We start from the raw sequence: 20,443 nt of genomic DNA on the forward strand, positions 1-20,443 counted from the left end.
CCCAGCAAGAAATTGTGGTTGAATGCCCTAAGACCCAACACTTCCTAAAAATCAAGCTGCCTTGGCTAATACAGCCCTCTTAAACAACCTATCTATCTATCTTTCCATCTGAAACTGTGGCTAATGACATCTTCTGTAGACTACTTGACCCCCCCAGGTTGGGGCAGTATAGGTAGGAAGGCACACGTACTGCCTATGTAGCATTTCTACACATAACCAGATGCACCAACATATATCTGGTGACTGAGACCTGCAACCGTGACCACATTTCTTCAGGTCTCAGCACCGTTCACTTTCTGTTCACGGAGAACCAGACCTCTACCTAACACAAAAGGACTCACCATGACCAGAAGCTATGGAGCTACTTCGCCTGGCACTAGATGGTGAATAGATGTTTAAGTTTTACAGACAACTATTCTTCAAATAGGGCCCAAGATAATCCATAAAGTCACTACTCAGATTTCTGGATGCAGCCTCAGAGGTTTAATGGATTACGTTTGCTTTTTCTCAAGTAACCTATTCTACAACAATTTCTACCTTGGTAAGAGAGATCTGCTTGTCAACTTCATGTGTACTGAGAAATTCACCTACTTTCTACTATTTCTGGATTATGGGAAGGATGGTGAAGCAGAGGTGGCTTCTGCTATTTTTTTTTCTCCTTTTTCAAGCTGCTAATACCCAGAAATATATTACTTAAAGTTCATATTAGGGATTTAGCCTCACTTTGCTGTATTTTCACAAACTCTGCAGAGGCCCAGAATCTTTTGGAAATGTCATCTCATCTAGATTTAATAAAATAAAAATAAAAAATAAATTACTCCCTTTGTCTATGGCCTAATCACTGACAGCTGTGGTTTTCTGGAAGAAGTAACTTCAGTAGACCCCTATTTTCTCAAGAAATTTGCATTTAAAAGATAACTACAGCAGCAGCCTCTAACACAGTACGAGAGTAAGAGGCAAAAGCACACCTTACATAATTTGTGGTTACAGAATCACGATGAGCTCCCCAGCCAGGGACCTCACGGTTGCACACAGTGGTTGGTTATCTCTCTCAGGGGCTGAAAAACCCAGTGATCTACTGGCTTCCTCTTCTCTGCCTGTCTGGCAACAGGCTTTAAGTGGTCTCACATGTAAGCATGTGATGGGAAGCAACATGTACTTTGATTTTATACACCTACTTTTCTTGACGAAACAAAGGTTGAGTAAAAACAGCTCTCAGTGCCCACACAAGGCTCTCATGTTCCAGGGTGGTGTTTCTTCTTTCTTGTAAGAGCTTCAGAGCTCTAATCCCATGAAAGAGAAACAAAAGACAAGACAGAGACAAGACAAAACTGTGAAAGTAATTGGCTGATCTTAAATTAAGGGATAGGGTGCCAAAAAGCAAATTCAGAATGGAAGCGAACAAAAGCAGAGCAAAAACTCAACCCTGAAATCCTGGGGACATCACATTCCTTTGCAAAAATCTCCAAGTGGTGCAGCCCTTGCTGAAGTGCAGATTTCCATGCTGAAGTGCAGATTCCCACTGCGCTGTACAAGCTGAGAAATTCACAGGGAGAGATTTTAACTGGTTCAGGTGGCTTCATTTTTTCTTCTTTTGAAGAGTTTTGCAGCATTGGTCTGTTGGCAAGAGGATACCCGGTATCAGAATTAGCACTTCAGCATCTTTCACTAGCAGAGAAGGCCCTGGGAACTTTTTTCCTAGTAAGAAAGAGAAGAAACATAGGTCAACCCTGAAGTAGCCTTTGGAACACACTTCCCAACATGCTGTACAAAAAATGCACCCATTTCTTATAAAGGAAATGTGTTAACTGCTTGGAAGTCAGACAGTTTCTGGCTCAGTTCCAATAATGAAACAGAACTGCCTTCTTGAGAGCCATACGCTCCCATGTTTGGCTCTAATATGGTACGTGTACTCTTGACAAAGCCACGTAGAGCTATACTTAAGATCACAGATCTCACTTGGATAGGGCCCTCTGGCCACCCCACGGGTCCAGCCTGCAGTTCATTGGGAGTGAACTTTATAAGTACACGCTGGGTACTTATCAGCCCTCTGCCTTTCCTGTCTAGAAAATTAAAGAAATGACTTTTGCAGAGTAAAAGAAAAGAGAAAGCTGGTTGGGAAGGACAACATAACCTGACGCAAGATCACAATACTGAAAGCCGTTACCTGCGAGAAGAGGTCAACCCCTAGCTCCCCACACCTTCCTTTCAGGTAGTTGTAGAGAGCAATGAGGTCTCCCCTGAGCCTCCTCTTCTCCAGACTAAACAACCCCAGTTCCCTCAGCCGCTCCTCATAGGACTTATGGTCCAGGCCCTTCACCAGCTGGAAGGGCCTCAATTTCCAGCGCCTTGATTTCTATTCCAGCATTTTATAATGACTACAAGTAGAAGCTTTTCCTATCATTTAGCCTAGACATCCTTCCATGAACCTAGAACCATTACTTCCTACTCTGTCTCAAGTGGAAATGGAGAATATTTTCTCCCACCCTTTTTACAGGTGTGCATTTGTATATTTGAAGACATCACATCTCACACTAGACTGAATGACCTCAAATCTTTCAACAGACCCACCAACAGTCTTGCTTTTGTTCTCTCTGCTCTCTTGAATTGGTTGACATCTTTCTTGAGGCACAATGATTGAAAAAGCAGAGTCAACACCCTGGAGGATTCTATTTTTCTAAATCAGCAACACCGTTTTCAAATAATTCCTTATTTGAGAAAATAATAATAGTAATAATAATAATAATAATAGCAAGAACAACAACAACAATAAAGTTGTGCCCTGTGCTAGATAAAAGATTGTGAGTTCATTGATTTGGAAACAGCATTCTTGCTCCAGAAAACAGACAGGTTAGCAAGCTTTGACAATAGCATTAAAAAGTCAGTTATAAGGTCATAGTATTAAGGGAAGTATGGGTTCTTTACACATATAAAAATTAATTTTCAAATTATACACATTGATTTTGGTAGAAGTCGTGACAATCCTGAGCCTCGACATGCCTGCTAATACCTACTGCAGAGCCTGGAAAGAGGAGCCAGCACCATACTTTCTTCCTTCCCCTGCAGATGTGACATAATATCTTTTTACCTTGGAAAACAGATAAACGCATTCTGATTAGGCCAAATATTTAACTGAGCTCTTTCAGTGGTGAGTCTGCATGCAAATATAGCAGCGATAAGAAAAGGAGTAACAGCTTTAAACTAAAAGAGGGTAGATTTAGATTAGACATTAGGAAGCAATTCTTTACTCTGAGAGCGGTGAGGCCCTAGAACAAGTTGTGCAATCCACATTTTCCCCACCTCCAGGAGGATTCACTAACCACCTCTGGCTTGAGCACCTAGGTGCTGACCCCACTCAGGGGCTGATGCCCTGGCCCCAGGAAGGCACCTGATGCCCGGGGCAGCCAGGACCTGCCCTACCAGCCAGGGAGCCCCCTGCCCCCTACCCCTGAGTCAGGCAGGGGAAATCATCTGCTTTTACGCACCTCTGCTGCGAGATATGTGGTGATTTTCCTGGGGAAGAGAGCAGGTGGGAGAGGAAGAGGATATAAGTAATAAAGACACATCAATCTCCTGTTTTTACTTTATCTCATTACCACAAAGGGTAAGGTGGAAAGTACCAGACTTTTAAAACACAATATTGTTTTTCATTTTCTATATGGATGGAAATTTTGGATGAATGAGTCAAAGCACTCTACTTCCTCTAGGAACTGTTCTTACAGTGCAGTAACAAAAATCCTGATAACCTGACAAGGCTTGCAACCTTCCCTGAAGATTGGAGTTGGTCAGGATTTCTTTCTGTATATAAAGCATCTGGAGAGTAGGCAGCACTCAGTGGCACGGTGCCACTGCTTGGGCACCAGACTAACCTAATAGTTGTTTCCAATCAGTTAAGTGAGGGTAAAGACTCACCAAAAATAAAATAACAATAATAATGATAAAAATAAAAAATTGGAAGCTTAGTTGTTTGGCAACTTCCAAAAGTGAGATGTTGAAGTACTTTTCAGTCTAGATGAGGCTGGAATCAGCAAAATCAGCAAGAAAAACCTGTGCTACCCAGCCATGTTCTGGAAAAGAGAGCTCAGACCCGAGGATGCAGGAGCGTTGTGTCCACTTGGCTAAGAGAGGGCAGAATGCTTGTCGTGCCTCGCTGCCTCGCTTCTCTTTCCCCCAGAGCATACTGCATCCTGCCTCTCTCTCTCTCTTTTTTTTTTTTTTTTTTTTTTTTTTTTTTTTTTTTAATGTTAGTTGCTCGGCAGAAGACAGGTTTTGCTAACCACTAGATGGCACAAAGCAGCAGGGATTGAGCACGGGCACAGCTGTGTCCAGCAGGACCCCCAGCTACGTCAGGCCACTGTGTCCCTGCTGCCAGCCAAAGCTGGCTCCTAAATTTAGGAGCTCTGTGCTCCTAAATTCAACAGGTGCTGCGCTACACCCAGCAAACCTCAAATTAATTTCCTCTTTTTTTTTTTTTTTTTCTTCTTTTTTTTTGGGGGTGTGGGGTGGGGTGGGGAGAGAGATTTTGGGGTTCTTTGGTTTTCCCTTGTATTCTCACAGTGCTCAAAGAAGACGTGCCACCTATTTTGAGATGGCAATGAAGTGTGGCATGGTGGCTGTGTGTGAGCAGTCTGATCTTTTTTAGGAGAGAGCAGGTGCTTTTCTGCAGTTCTTTGGAAAACAGGACAGTGTGCCATCAGACAAAAGTGGCTTTCATTGATTAAGAACGAGACAAAACTTATGTTCCTTAAATTATATCCTCAATTTCTCACCCTCTTGTGCCTCATTCTCCTAAAATGCTATATGTCTAAAGAGAAAATCCCACAAAAATGTTAAAATTTCAGAGTTAGGCACGTTTACTCCACACATTTTTTAACAGTATTTGAATTTTGGCTGAGGATAACACTAATTTTCTCAACCAAAGAACACCAAGTGCAGCGAGTGATGACAAATCCATTTTAAAATACGGATTCAATTTGAAGTCTTTTCTCAAAGTCTATGCTTTTTAAACACCCTGGTGTTAGTGAAAAACCTTGACATCTAAAAATTTATGTTCCAAACAGAAAAAGAGCAAGACTTTTATCAATACCCCCACCATCTCCTACCTGTCTTTACCCAGAGGAGCCCGCTACAAAGATGAAAGTTGTTCCATCTCTGCCCTGAGCCCTGCCTGTGCCTGGCTACATGAAGCCAAGGAAAGAAGTTGCACATCTTTCATTTTGGTGACTGAACGCCAGAGCTCCCAGTCCCTACCCTGTTAACAGGCTGCCTTAACTGCAGGGCTTTCTTCTTCTACAAATTAACTGCTAAAGTAATGGTCTTTCTTTGGATTTTCTTACAAGAATGTGTAAGGAATACTGACTACACTTCTGTCCAGGGCATTCTCTGCTCCCTTCTAGCTTCATATCTGACAAACGCAAGGTTTCAAAACATGTTCATTTTTCCTCTGTTTCTTTTTCCTTAAGAAAGTAACTAACTAAAACAAAACAAAACCTTATCTGTCACACAGGACAAAATCAAACATCTCCAAACAGACCTTATCATCTTCCCACTGGACCCAGACTCTCATGTGCGATTCATCCCACCTGTTGCAGACACCTGAAGTAGAATAGTGCATCTGTGTTAACTATCAACAGGCCCCCTTAAGACTCATGGAAGGAAAATGAATCATATAACAATTCATACATGTTACCGTTAAGTGGGCACTGAATCACACCATAAATGTCTAATTCATGCCCCAACTATGAAGAAAGCCTTCTCACCCACAGTGGGACCCAGCGACTTGGCTATGTTCACCAAGGAGAACACAACCTCCTTCATCCTGCTGTTCTATGCCTATTTTCCATCAACCACAAGCCTCCTTTCCAACTGTAGTGAAGTGCTCCACCTGGATAATCTCAGGCAGGTTTAAGAAGGATATCTGCTCACCTGATCTATATGTTGGGTCTGAGTTTGATGCACTGAGTCTAGATCCAGAACTGAAGATCCTCAATTAATGTTAATTTATGGACGTACTGTTACAACAATAGATAAAAAACTGAGCAGGAAGCAAAGGTACCATGAGCTGCTGCATAAAGTACTTGTCTCAGCCTGTCAGAAACAAAGGAGTGAAAGAAACTGCTCTATAGCACTGTTCCAAAGAGTTCAGAGGCAGCAGCAAGTGCGACAGACAACACGAGGAAGGTGCCAATATGAGAGCTGGAGCACATCCCTCCATAACATAGAACAGAGTCACCTTCTCCCCCCTGAACATGAAGGTGGCAGCAAAGAGAAGTCAAAGATTTGTATGAGACAAAAGCTCCAGTCCAGCCCTTAGGCTTCTGTTTCTCTGATCCTTGTAGCATCTACATCAAGATCACAGGCTTTTAGGTAAACAGGGAAAAGTAGGATGTATCTGACATAATAGTTTTCATACCAGGTAATAACAAATACAAAGGTTAGTGGTGGTGAGAGTTTGGATCCCAGCTTTCTGTCACACAGAAAAATAGTTTGGTTACAGCTGTTCCCCAGGATACTCTGGCATAAACAATTCCTAAGAACTCATAGAAGAAGAATTCACAAAGATGAATGGGAAGGAAGAAAATTAATAATAAAAGAAAATAATATTTTTTATAGTTTTGTGTTAGCCTAAACACAGAACATGCCAGAGTAGCTGGAGCTAGTGGAACAGACATACCATATTAGCTGTAGCAACTGCAGTTAACCCCTTCCCATCATGGAAAAGGACAATTCCTATATAATATGTGGAGGCAGGGAAAATTCCCTGGCATGATTTACTGCTAGAGGAGCTCTATTAAAATCATTGAAAGATAACCACTAGAAACACACAGCAAGTATCAATGTAGAGAGTGAAAGAAAACCATGGACTAAATCCTGATCTGTGACTTCTCCCCGTCTTCCTTACCCATAAACAGAGCTCCTGGAAAAGCCATCAGAGCAATGTCCTTGAAGTCAGGGGATCAGTAGGCCAGTCACTTAACCCTCTTTTACAAATTACAGAAGTGGAGGTGAAAGATGCAATAAAGGAGGCAAAAAGTAAAAGATTTACTCAAGGTCCACCAAGTAGATCAGCATGAGCACATGTAAGAGGAGCAGAACCTATGGTTTGTAGTGGGCCCTTGGGATCAGCAGCAGGACTGCAAAGTGAGAGAAGCCTCCCTGCAATTACTAGTCTGATCCTGTAAAATGCCTTACCCAAAGGACTGTCCCAGCGAGGCATGCAACGTACATCTTTCTATAATCAGAAAACACACTTATTGCATTTAACTATCACTTATCTCCCAAAGAATAAAAAAATAAACATACCCTATGAAAGGGCCCCAGAAAACTGTAATTTGCCCATATACAAAGGAAGAAGATTATAAATTTAAGCCTGAAAATTTTAACATGATGTCTAAAATTAATCTCCCTAGCATTCTCTTAGTTCTTTTTCCATACATAAACGTCCTTTAGATAGCTAGCTATTCGTCCAGAATGACGGCTCTATTACCAGCTTATATATCTTTTATTAATAGTTGCACAGGATTAGATTATCTTTAAATTTCTGATCTTACTTTCTCTGTTTTTTCATTCTTAAATGCTAGACATACTTTCTAGCAGGTTAGTCTGTAACTTCAATGCAGTTAAACTCTGTCGAAAAACTGTATGTTATGACAGGCTATGTTTTGACAAAACTCCTATTTTTGAAGCAGGACACAAATTATGGCAGGCAATATTTTAACAAAGCTCCTATTTTTGAAGTAGGACACAAATTCCTACTGGTAATCCCACCGCTGCTTGCACACTGCTACTAGAACAACACTTCCATGTTGTTGAAACCATTTGATGCCTTAGAGCAAACTGCACATGCAGAGAGGACACCATGCCCCTCAACCATTTTTCTTTCCTATAGAGCTTCAGCCACTGGTGATAGCAACCAAGACATCTGCATTCCTGAAGGAAAATGACTGTGGCCAGTGAGAAAGCTTCATTTAGAGGCGAGTTTTGCAATGAGCCATGATAAACATACTCAGCCCCCACTTACACATACAAGACTGGGACTGCAGAGGCTGAGGCCTGCTGCCCATCAGGCCAAGGCAGCAGGGCTCTGTGTGGCCTCCTCCAGCCAACGTGGCCAACAGTGGGCAGGGCTCACAGGAAGACTCGAGACCTCTCATTAGGTTATCTGATCCAGCACACACCTCTGGTGCAACTTTAGATTTCCTACAGGGTTACTCAGGAGCCACAAACCTACGGCAACAGCTACAGCTGCCTAAATTAACAACGCGGAGTAGACAGGGAGTCAGACCCATGTCATGTGTCATAGGAGCACTACGGTGTTTGTAGGTCTTCCAAGACAAACAGATCTGAATAATGAAGTCCTGGTTTTCCTTCTAGGAGTGGTCACTGCACTGTGGCCCTTCCCAGAGAGGAAAAGTTAGGATGAGAAATAAACATTTTTTTTTTTTTTCTGGGACTGTCCAGAACTCGTAAAGGTCTTTGGGAAAACAAGCAGACACTATGCAGATGTTCAGGTACAAAAATAGAGGCTTTAATGTACCTCCTCTCAAAACCAAAATATTTTTCTCTTGTCAGCCCATCTTTGTTTTCCCTAAATCTGCCACAGATGTGTATTTACTCCCATGTGGCTGATAAAAGAGCTATATTCAGGGCATCACGCACACAGAGCAATGCCCTACAATTCTTACACATGCAATGTGTCACCTCAAAGTAATTGCTTTACTACTTTGAAATGACAGGCTTGGACTCTGTCAACAGCCATGGGCAGAGGAGAGGGGTGCAGAAGAGCAGCTGGCACTGTCACCTGCATGGGACAACTGAGTGCCACTGATATCTCCACTGCTGGGCCACAGCGAGGTGTCACCCTGTGCCTGTGATTGAATGCCGGGGCTTGGTCTGATAACAGTCTGACAAAGCCAACCCAGCCTCTTGGGGTGGGAGAAGAGTCTGGAAAACCTCTAGAAGTATAAAAACTATTTTTGTCTGAACAAGCGGAAAACGTGTTTCACAGTGTTGTCCCAAAGGCTGTGTGCTCTGGAGTAGCCCAGAGGTGAAGGGGTGCTCAGGAGCAGCAGCAGGGGATAAGAAGACACAGGCCTTTGAAGCACTCATAGCACTGAAGATCACTGAAATGACATCTCGAACAACCAGAAAGTATGAGTGTTATCTATTTTTGTCACTGAACAAGGGAGAGTCCCTTGGGTAAAACATAGACTAAGACTTTCGCTCACACGCCCAAGGAGGCCAGAGACGGATGATGTGTTACCATCTGGTCTGGTTCTAACATTTCTTAACTTCCATCCACATAATGGCATAATGCTGTTTTTCCTATTATTCATCCTGTTATCTGGCCAGCCTCCTTCTTTTGGGATCTCCTTTCCGCTTTTTAATTTCAAGAGCAAATAGTGCTCTCACTGGCAATCTCTCAGCTCTTTCCTTTCTCCATGCAATTATCTTCAAACCCTCAGCACGCAGTGGGAATTCACACACCCTTTTCCTATGCAGTGCTCACTGCCCTTCCACCAGGGTGGTCCTCAGTGCCCATTCCTGTTAGTTTCCACAGTCCTCTCTAATCTGTTCAGAACAGACACTGTCTTCAATGGACAAACACCCTCTGTCATGTTGCCGACTGAGAAAAACTTCCCAACAGCACTCTGAGGGCAGCGTGCCTTCCCTTCAGCTCCCCAAAATGTATTTTCAGCCTCACTCAGTATTTTGTGGTCCCACCAAATTCTGGTCTAAGCAAATCCCAGGAAACTCAACAAGTAGCAGCCAAATGCAAATGCAATTACTCGGTAACCAACACCTGGGTTTGGACATTTCAAGCACAGCTTTCAGGAAGTCCCCCTTCCATTTAATATGTCAAAGTAAATCGAAACAAACTGTTTTTTCTGGACTAATAATTCATCAAATAAAAGTTCATAGAGGCTTGCAGGACAGTTCAGAAAATGCTAAAGCATTGGTTTAATTTGGCTTTAATGAAGCTTTTCTATCTCAATGAGGAGAACTGCAGCTCAGTTCTCGAACACAGTTGGTCACTGTTACCACGGACGTGACCTCTATGGGACAGATTGCCTCTTATCCGGTCAACATGGAGTTCTGTGCAGGGCAGCCCAAGTACACATTCCCTTCCCAAAAAAAGACATTCTTTGTGGTCCTTTAAGGCCGAGCATATTAACGGTTTTATCTGAGCATCCCATGAATAGTATTTTAACACCATAACACTTCAACACCAAGTATTTTTGCATAACTAAAAACTGGACTGAAGACATAACCAAGAATTGACACTCATCCTGTTTGAGCTTCCTACGTTTGAACTTCAGCCTCTGGATGGAAGACTTCCTACTACAGTGTTTGCTGCAATAAACATCCAGGATGTTTATCATCTGTGTGTTCCTCCAAGGGGTTATAGCAAAAGTCATCTAAAACCATTTATCTCAGACAAATTCAAGAATCCGGTCTCATAGGGCTAGTTCAGTACTTCTGAAGCCCAGCCTAAAGCATACTGGACACCCATTCAGCAACACTACAATATAGTATCAATCAATGCCTGCCACCCCTCTTTGTATGAGCTGAACAATAAATCCAGGTAACTGAAGACCACAACATGGAAAATATGTGACTGTTTTATGCCAGTAATTACTGTTTGCTTTACAGAGAAAAAAAATTAATCTTGCCCCACCTTAAAATAACTAACTAAATAAATTAAAGAAACAAAACTAAAACAACAGAAATCTCACTGAAATGAAATAGGAAAAAAAAAAAAAAGGCGGTTTAGTACCTTACAACCACAAGCTCTACACAATATGAAACATCAGAAAGACTAAAGAATGAATCCTCACATCCTCACTGTAGGCCTTTATTTCCTGAACTAAGATGTTGTGTGTGATGTATATGTTCTCACTTGCACAGGAGCTAGAGATGCCTCCGCAGCTTGAGTTACAGAGTAAGACAGCACCTTTCAGCAAGAGAAGAAACAGTCTGTGCTTCTTTCTCTGTGTTGTGGCTGATTAGACAGGGAATATAGCAAATACTGAGCTAAACTGAGGACCCTGGAACTCTCTTGCCAGAGCAAAGGTACTGGGGTTTGCTTTGCCACAGGTAGATCTCTCTCCAACAAATATCCTGTTTTACCTGCTTGCAGGCAGACCCTATGGAGGGTACCACATACTCCAAACATGGGCCAGTCCCACTGTTCAGTGGTCTGTACTCCTGGAAGCTGCTGGTTTGCCAGCTCAGTAAAAAGAAGTAAAGCTACTTCTTGTCTAAATAAATATCTGATGACAATGCACAGTGCCAGTAAAAGAGCTACCACCTATATCTACAGGGTTGTACCTGTCTCCAACTTTGGCAAAACACTGGGATTCATGTATCTGTCATCTTCTTAGGATCTATTTCAATGCAGGCTCTCTCTGGGGTTTCCTGTAATCCATCCGTTTGACAGACTTTCCTGGAATATCAGTTTGATAGGCTGTTATTTTTACTGGAGGAGAACTGAATGCCACTGTCCAGATTAGATGCTGAGCAACTCTGAGAATACCGATGTTGAATAACTTCCTGGACAAAACAATAATAATTATTTTAAAATGTGGTTTGGTTTGCAGAAGCATAAAACCTGGGAACTGACTATATCATCAACTATTGTAAAGTAAGAACTTCCTGCAGACTGGCAAGGAAGGACTTGAAGCTTGCAATGTGACCTTGAAGAAGCCAGTAATAGTGTTTCATTTAAACAGTTAACATAAAACTAACATGAGGTGTTATTATTAACAGTTAATATTATTGACTATTTTACTATTATTAACCATTATTATTACCCCATATTCTATACCAACACGTAATAAAGAACAGCATGCTTCATTCCATGCTAGCTCTCTTAAAAAAAAAAAGCCAGGATGGCACCCACTGAGGTGAATGACCATCTAGCCTCTTCTGCCAGCAGAAGGTTGCTACCACATACCCAACCCTCCCTTTTCTGTTTCTCTCACTCTTCATGGGCTGTAATGATGTTAAAAGACTTCTGGAAAGTCTAATACGTCAGCCTGCCTCTGTGCAAGAGCTTTGTGTGAGGACAGGTAAGGGATTAATGATCATCAGGGCTCCCCAGCATCCCAGGGTGCATTTACAGTGGCAGAAGTTGCAGTGCACGCACTGCATCCCCCCTGCTCCAGGGCTTTGGAATAGCTGCACTTATGTAATCAAAGTAAGAACGTCACACTATACTCGATCTCTGATAACATTTCAGTCTTTCCAATAATCATTTGTTTTTCTATAATTTCTTATTTTCCAGAATTAACCTCAGTGATTACTGGCGCAAAATGTTTCCTTATCTTCACAGCCTTTGAATTACTCTTAGTTCAAAAATAAAATGACAAAACATACTTGTATATCAGATGCACACAAAAACACTGGAAAAAATAACATGGAAAGTTACAGCTTATCAAATTAATCATAGCTTCTCAGATCTGAAGGTGGAATACTTTAAGATATTGACAGTGGAAAGAATAAATGGTGGCATGTTTGTTTTTTTTTTTTCTGTCATGGGAGTGAGTCACTCAGATAAAACTCAACTATTAAATATCAGGATGTACAGTCTGTAGTAGTTTCCTTTATAATTATCTTTTCATCAAGTTCACAGTAGCAAGTTCTAGAAAAATAGGACTCTCAGACTTTTGAACCTTTTAATTGTAAAACTATTTTTCACCCAATCCCCTGCCCCCCTCCCACTCTACATCTGGGTGAGCTGATAACAAAATCAATGATGCTTATTAGACTAATCCCACACCCTCACAGCATCTGTCCACTAATGAAAATAGACATCATGAGGCCTTCCTCTGACCCACATCTCTATACTTTTCAAAGCACTTCAAAACATACCTTTCTATTCACAATCACAGCTGTATGAAATCTGCCCATAAAGATCCCTGAGCCTCCCAGCAGTACTGGCAAAATACTGCCAAAATGCATTTCACTGGGAGCCAGAAAGTGCTGGTGTTTCAACTGCACCATATCTAATCTTTGAGTATGGCAGGGTACAGGGGCAATGGCAAATTCACAGCCAAAAGGGCAAACAAATATGAGATGGAAAAGAAAAAGACATACACACAAAATTAAAAAGAATTAGCCTGTGGGTAGTAAGCAAAGTTATGACACAAGAACAGAGGAGGTACAAGATAAGCAGGGGAAGACAGAGAAAACCTTTGACAATTTTTGAACCTGCACCATTAAAGTCACTACATACTCCCATCCACACCAACAGCTGTGGCCCTCCTTCCTCTTCTCTCCTAACTTTTTCTTGTGAGCTAAAACTCACAGCTGCACATTTTGTTCCTCCCTGGCAATTTTCAGACACTCAGGCAGTGAAGGTTACAATATAAAAAAAAGCAATTCATTGACCAACTTGCCCCTATCTATTCCACCTCTCACACTCCCTTCCACAATGTCCTGCTTGTAGTAATTAAGTGGTAGCCACCAGAACCACTTAGGGAAAACAACGGATGGGAGTCAACCAGACAGTTTAGGAAAAGTTTTGGTACAAGAAAAGAACAGTTCATTCCTAACCCTTCCTTCCTAAGCCTGGTCATTATGTCAACAGCATTTCTCACAGGGAGCAAGGCAAGCTGTGGTCTGATGGGTCTTCACCTCTTCCTGCTTGGGAAGGGAAAAAGACATGCAGTGAAGAAAGTAATCTGAACTTTCTCAGGATGTGGAGCTAAAGCTCAAAGGTTGCTGGCGGCTTGCTCTCTGGATGTTATGAAATGTAAAGAAAACATGTATTCAAAATTAGGATTCAGTGAGTAGTTTGAATTCCTACTCCCATAGGACAAACCAGAATTTTTTTTCAAGTTAGGGCTTGGAGACTTCATTCGTAGTGCTTTTTCTCTTCTGCGCTACACTGCTTCAGTCATACATAACACAAGATGAAAAAGAAGAGACTGCTCTGCACACTAATACCTAAAGATTTTTCCCAACCTAAATCCACCAGGTTTACACACCTGGGTCATGCCACCTGCTCTTCCTTTATAGGGAGACTAACAGTACTTTTGGTATGGCATCTTTTACATCCAAATCCTCTCCTACCAGGGGAAACAGAGGACTGAGGATTTCCCTAATGGTGGTGGGGAAAAATGAAAATCTCTGGTAATTAGAAAAATCACATGTTCCCCACAGAAGACAAGATAGCCTGGGCAATCTTGACCTGCACACACAGAGACCTGCTGTACAGCACAGCAGTAGTTGCACCCCAGTAGCTACTTATTGCGGGTCCTTTAAGATGGTCTCTTGCTAGATAGATGTCTTCCACTAGGTGTAAATATTTTGCTTCTGAGAGAAGAAAATTCTCCTGATGTGACTTTTGGTGGTTTGGGTTTTCCATTTTTACCATTTGAGCAGCCTGTGTCTTTAGTAAGGGGGCGATTGGTTCAAGTTAGCAGTTGGGAAGGAGGAGACAAGTCTTCTTTTTCTTGAAAGTAACTAGATCTGTTCTGGAAATGAAAGCTCCAGCCTGGAAACTATTATGTAGAAAGAGTCCCAGCCAAGAGCCTGGGACCTGCCACCCCAGAAGAAAGCACCAAAAGGAACCGAGAGCAGATGAGGAGCAGAAGGATGAACTCTCATGTGCTAGAGGGCACTGTGCCATCTTTGCTGAAATGCAGAAAAACACCAAGTTGTCTGAAGTCAATCATGGAAGCAAGGACCTACCTACAAGGACACTGTGAGGTGGCAGCAGATAATTCTGTTCTGTCATGTCAGTTTTCTCTGAAAGTCTATCAACAAAATATCAGAATTAATTATCATTAAATCAGCATTTAATTATCATTAAATCATCTAGGTTGGAAAACACCTTCAAGATCACCATGTCCAACTGTCAGCCTGATCTGCTGAGTGCCATCACTAAACCATGTACCTTGCCACATCCACACGTCTCTTAAACACTTCCAGAGACGAGAACTCCACTGCTTCCCTGGGCAGCCTGTTCCAGTTCTTCACAAACCCCTCCATGAAGAAATTCTGCCTAATGTCCAATCTAAGCCGCCCTGGTACAACTTGAGACTGTTTCAGCTCTCCTGCAAATAGGTGAGTTCATACATGCAACAAAATCAGAGGAGGCCCTGTGCCTCCATAGGGAGAGGCTCTCCTACAGCACCTGGAAGCACAGCAGGCCTCAGACCTGCCCTCTCGTCAAATCCCACAAAGAAGCAACCCTGTAGTCTTCTCTTCACAAAGCTAAACTCTTCCCTGTAATCCACATAAATCCTGTAATCAAGCCTGCTACTCCCCGTGGTTTCTCTTTGCCCAGTGCTTTCAGCACCCCCATCAAGCAGGTCAGGCTCCATACCTCTTCTCTGCCTGAGGCAACTGGCTCCACCATTGCCTGTCTCTCAGCGCCTTGAAGAGGTTCTCAGCTCATCCTTTGAGACCATGCCACTTCCTATAAGCAAAGACAAACTGTGGCTACTCCATTTCCAAATAGTTACAGGTTTGGAAATGCCACTGAAAAGGAAGATTAATAGAAAATCCACCCCCTTACCTGAAGTCTCAGCACAGTTTATTTGGTTTGTTGTATGTCCTAATCACTGTCATCACTTACCTCCAGCCAGACCAGCAAATTAGAGCCTGCAGATGGAGAATTTTACATTGCTTAGTGTTGTTTGCAAGCTGTCTGTTCCTTACCATGAAACATTTTCATCATAATTTATGTAAGTAGAATAAAACATTATGGAACACCTACCAAACCTTGAAATACCTCCCAAAAAATATTCATTAATATCACTGGAGGCTCCCCCCATCATTTCAGTGGGAAAGGAAAAAACACAATTGTTTATATTTACACTATTTTTGGAAGCAAGCTTTTGACAGCAAAGATGGTGAAACACTATTTTATTTCTTGACTTATTTATAGTATGACAAGATGAATATAAATTCCTTGTTTTGAAAATAAATACTTTGATACATACCATATATGTGCATGCCAGCAGGCAAGAATGATTTGTAACCATCTAAATAATGTATCAACTTCAGACAGACAGACTAAGATAGAGCTGTATTTTGAGACATGGCTGTATCAACAACCCCACTTCTCCTGAAGGCCTGTTCAGGGGCATTTCCTCCGTGGGAAACAACCCCACACTAAGTGTTTTCTCAGAAGGGCATAAATTCCACTCAATTCTAAATACAGCCCAAAACTCTCTCCCAAAGGTTTCAGCAGGAATGACTAACAACTGCATATTGGTACCACCAGGAGCACATATGAATAATAACCACATGAAAGCTGTATCTGCCAAAATCCATTCTGTAATGGAGTAGATTTTACACATGGTTAAAACAGCCTCACTATACATAGTACAAACAAATGAAGCAAGGGCATTAAACTAAGTCTACTTTCACTGTCCCAAGAGTGGTGTAAATCCATTCAGCAGAGGTTTTATAGTTTGTTGAATAATTTGTCATAACATCCGCATAATACAAGGTAGGACAATAGCAATTAAATTCATGCTTACTGTTTACCGCTTAAAAAAAAGAATAAAAAAGAGGGAGAGAGAAAAAAAAAAAAAAAGAAAGAAAAAAAGACGCAGTTTCTAGGAATATCTCCTTTCTTATACTAAAATACCAAGCTTTCAGATAATACAGAAAAGACCGAGGAAGAGAGACCTTTTACAGCAGAAACTTCACTTTTTGAAGACAACAGGAAAATATCCCAAGGAGAGTGCTTCCAGGACACCAGAAGTCTGCTCTAATCAGTGGGGTCAGCTGCCTGTACCATATGAAATTTCCACTTCTAATCTTCTGCAGTGACCCTGCATTCAGCATGACAATTTTTCTGGATGCTGGGGTGCCCATGTTGTTTTCTGTGTTTAGTTGTACCCCTTGACTCTTTAGATTACATAGATTAACATGGAACACTACGTCAGAAGGGAGAAAGAAAATAACTATTTTAGCTAGCCAAGGCACAGTTCCCATTCCTGTGGGAATAGTGGGATTTTTTTCCATAGATGGGAGGACTTTCTGCACAGTGTTGTTTACATGCCAAAAAAAAAAAAAAAAAAAAAAAAAAAAAAAAAAAAAGCTTAACAATGCTTTTGTACTGACTTTTAGACACCATGCTTAGCAAAGAGTTTTATCTTGTCCAAATTCAGCATTAGATTCAATTTTTTTACCCAAATTTGGCCTGCACAGCACTAGCAGAAATGCATATGAAAACTCTGAGAGCCCAGACCTCACGTGAAGCAGAACAGCTAAGGCCAGTGGTACACTCAAGAAAATAAACTCTTCACAGCTCGAAAAATGCTTCATAGTAAACAACACTGGGAGGCTATGGCAAAAAGCTCACCCTCGGGTTTTCAGCAAGACTGTGCTGAGTAACTCCTAGGGTTTCATAATGCCTTTGCTCCCTGTCTGGTTCAAGGGGACAGGAGGAGAGGGTCTGCCCCTCTGCATCCCTCACTCTTGGTAGACCGCCAACCAGCTCCCACAAGCATTCAATGAACTCGGGTCACTACTCCTCCCAGCACTGGGATTTCTGCCTGTCCAGTGAAAAAAACTGTTCAGGAGGAAGCCAGCCCATGCAAGAACACTTCCCAGCTTCTTGGGAGTGATTTTCAATTTCTTCTCTTAAAAACTGCAGCTAGGCAGCCCAGCTACAACACGGCTGGTCAGCATGGGAGAAGGGAGGGAAGGAGAAGCTCACCATGGAAGAGCTCTGGCCAACAGCATGCATGCTCTATCTGTGATAACATTCCAGCAAATTCCATCTCAGATTCCAATAAATACTGCACAGTTCAGGGAGAAAATATTTCCGAACGGTTCATCTGAGATCCTACCATCACTCCAGATCAAAAAAGATTAATTCACCTTCATTTAGCTTTAAATTCAGTTCTGCCAGAAAACACTTAATGTATCTCTCCTCACATCTCCCTGTACATAGAGAAATACTGGTCTGAGGAAGCATTAAGAACACATGTTCAGGGGCACATCAGAGACTCCAAGATTAATGCTCAAATACTCTTTGGAGAGCAAAGGAAATTTTTCTGTTAAATTTGAAAACTTAAAAAAATATATTTATACAGAAAACTTTCAGAAAAGTAAGTTTCCCTTTACACTCATTTCCTTTCTTTTAAAGTTTGGTGTGGGAGGAGTCAGGTTCTACTACCTGAGCCCTGTGCTAAACTGAGTTTTTGTGTAAAAATAAACAGGAATCACTTCACCTCCTACTCAACTATAGTGAGCTACAGCCATGGGGAAAGAGCAAGTAGGAACAATGTTGCTAGGCAAGACTGACATGTGTTTCCCACTGATATGAAGCAAATCAGACGGGTAGAGCATTGTGTTTACCTGGAGGTGAAAGGGCAGCACCTGCTGCAGCAGACACACCTGTGCATTTGCACCCAGAGAAGTCAGTGGGACAACGGGAAAGCACAGGTGAGCACATGCAAGCACCTCCTTGACTCCAGACATGTGATTTGGAGGCTGAGCAAGACGTGTGAGCTCCCTCTAATCTCCTCCAGTGCAACCACTCTCACTCAGATTCCTTCTGAGCTCATGGCTGCCAAGGAAACACGTCACATTTCTCTAACCCCCAGGCAATTCCCATGGCTATGCCCTCGGAGATGTCCAAAAAGATATTTTCTATGTATCCATCAAAGCCTTGCACATTTTCCTAGCATTGCTCTCAGGGTCACGAGGAATGCTGGCTGGTGGGTTCATCAAGGAAACAAGCTGTACGAAAACAATTTTGTACTTACCTTTTATCTTCTTATCCCAGGTTGTTCTGCCAACAAGGAAGGCAGAACTGTGCCAGTGACTGCCACCTCTATGTAAACAATCAGCAGAAATCCCCAGCTGCTTAATGTAAATCGAGCTTAACACTAGCAGAACAGAGAGTTCATACTTCCCTTTTTCTCCACCATGAAATGCAGAGCACGCTGTTCTGCAGGGCCCACAGTTGCACGTTTTCTCTTTCTACGTGTCTCAAAGCCCAAATTCAGGCAGCTAAGGAGGAGAGGATATGCGAACGGGTGACCTAAGTGCTGGACAATGCATGCCCAGAGTGCCAGGAAGGATCTGGTCTCTGTGGAGCTCCGGCTGCTGGCTGACAGACAGACAGACAGTCACTTCCATTTTCCCCTGGTCTATGTGATGGTGTCCAGGCTTTTTTCCTCTCCTAGGGAGGCTGACTTCGTGTTTGGAAAGATGGACAAGAATTGGCGCAGCTCTCACCACATGGCTACTGAAACCCCAGGAGAGGGCAACAGCTTCACACAGGACTGCTGCAAATAGTTGGCTATCAGAGAGAGAATGGGACGAGTTGAATAGAGAGATAAACAGAAGATAACATTCATTGGGCAAAATCACTTAAAAAGAACAAAAGAGAGATAAGTAAGGAACAGCTGGGAGCAAGGAAGCCTGAACAAAGGGAAGCACACAATCAGAATGAAAGGAAGTGAAATCAGAAATGCTTTAGGTGAAAAAGCATTTTAGTGGGTGAAATCAAACAGTAATCCTTCACTCTCTCATGGCATGTTTAGCTACTGAAATATGACACTAACTACTTCACTAGAGGTTTGTTAACCTGTCACTGTCAGAACAGGCAACCTGCCTGAGAAATGTCTACCTACCAAGTGACCAGCTTAACACCCCCTTCTAGGTCAGCTGTGGGAAATATCTGACTTCCTTCTTTTGTTAGCCTATGGCACTCAGCTATGTTGTTTTCTGGAAATTAATTACCAAGCTGAAATTAGTAAGGACGTCCAACTCCTTAGTTTATTTAAGGAAACCCTGATTAGCAAAGCCACAGCTCTAACCCTATTCTTTATTGCCCCATTCTGCCCCTCCAGGGGACCACGTTTCCTCCCACAGGCAGGGCATGTTACTGGTCTCCAACCAGAGCACTGAAAGCCTGTAATTCCTCTCTCTTTCGAGCCACCTTTACATTCACATGGCACAAGGAGCCTCATCTGCGGAGAAGATACCGATTCATTATGCACGTGGAAGCTGCAGATCATCTCTCTTGCTTCAGCATGAGGACCTCAGCATTTGGGGGTGCCGACTAAAAACCTCACAGCCTGCTTGTTTTCCTACGGAGGCACAACAGACAGCCTAGGGCTCTGTCCAGTCCGATTGTGTGAAAACAAAGCTGCTGGATGTCGGGAAGGACGCTCACCACTGAAGCACTAGTGCTGATGAGCTTCCCAGCATGCTAGAAAACCAGCGAAGTGAGTTTCCTCTGGCACACCTGACAATCTGTCCACCATTAGCTGGTTGCCTATACAGAAAGACATTTTGGAGACTGTTGGTTTTCATCTGGATGTCATGAGATTAGGGCCTGGGAAATAGACATGTCCTATTCAGAATGAAAAACAGCACAAGGTCCCTGAGAGAGGACAGCATGTGACACCCATGTGCAGAAAGTGAATGCTGCTCACTACACACGATCTCAGAAAAATCACAT

General features: G+C 42.4%; 1 protein-coding gene across 5 annotated transcripts in view; it reads right to left on the minus strand.

Moving 5' to 3' along the window:
• CD200 (CD200 molecule) overlaps window positions 1–20,443 on the minus strand; it is a 49,322-nt gene that overhangs the window by 10,877 nt on the left and 18,002 nt on the right. Inside the window, exons 6-7 of one of the 5 annotated variants that reach the window (XR_014619195.1) lie at window positions 1,426–1,698; window positions 1,179–1,283 (exon numbers count right to left, since the gene is read on the minus strand). The exons of 2 other annotated variants lie outside the window; for them this stretch is intronic. The gene's annotated coding sequence lies outside the window, so the exon portion shown is untranslated. Of the gene's footprint in view, window positions 1–1,178; window positions 1,699–20,443 lie in introns of all 5 variants that reach the window. 2 more of the 5 variants (XR_014619194.1, XR_014619196.1) reach the window with 2 other exon arrangements.

This window comes from Netta rufina (genome assembly GCF_964035555.1).
Source record: "Netta rufina genome assembly, chromosome: 1".
NCBI classification, from domain to species: domain Eukaryota; kingdom Metazoa; phylum Chordata; class Aves; order Anseriformes; family Anatidae; genus Netta; species Netta rufina.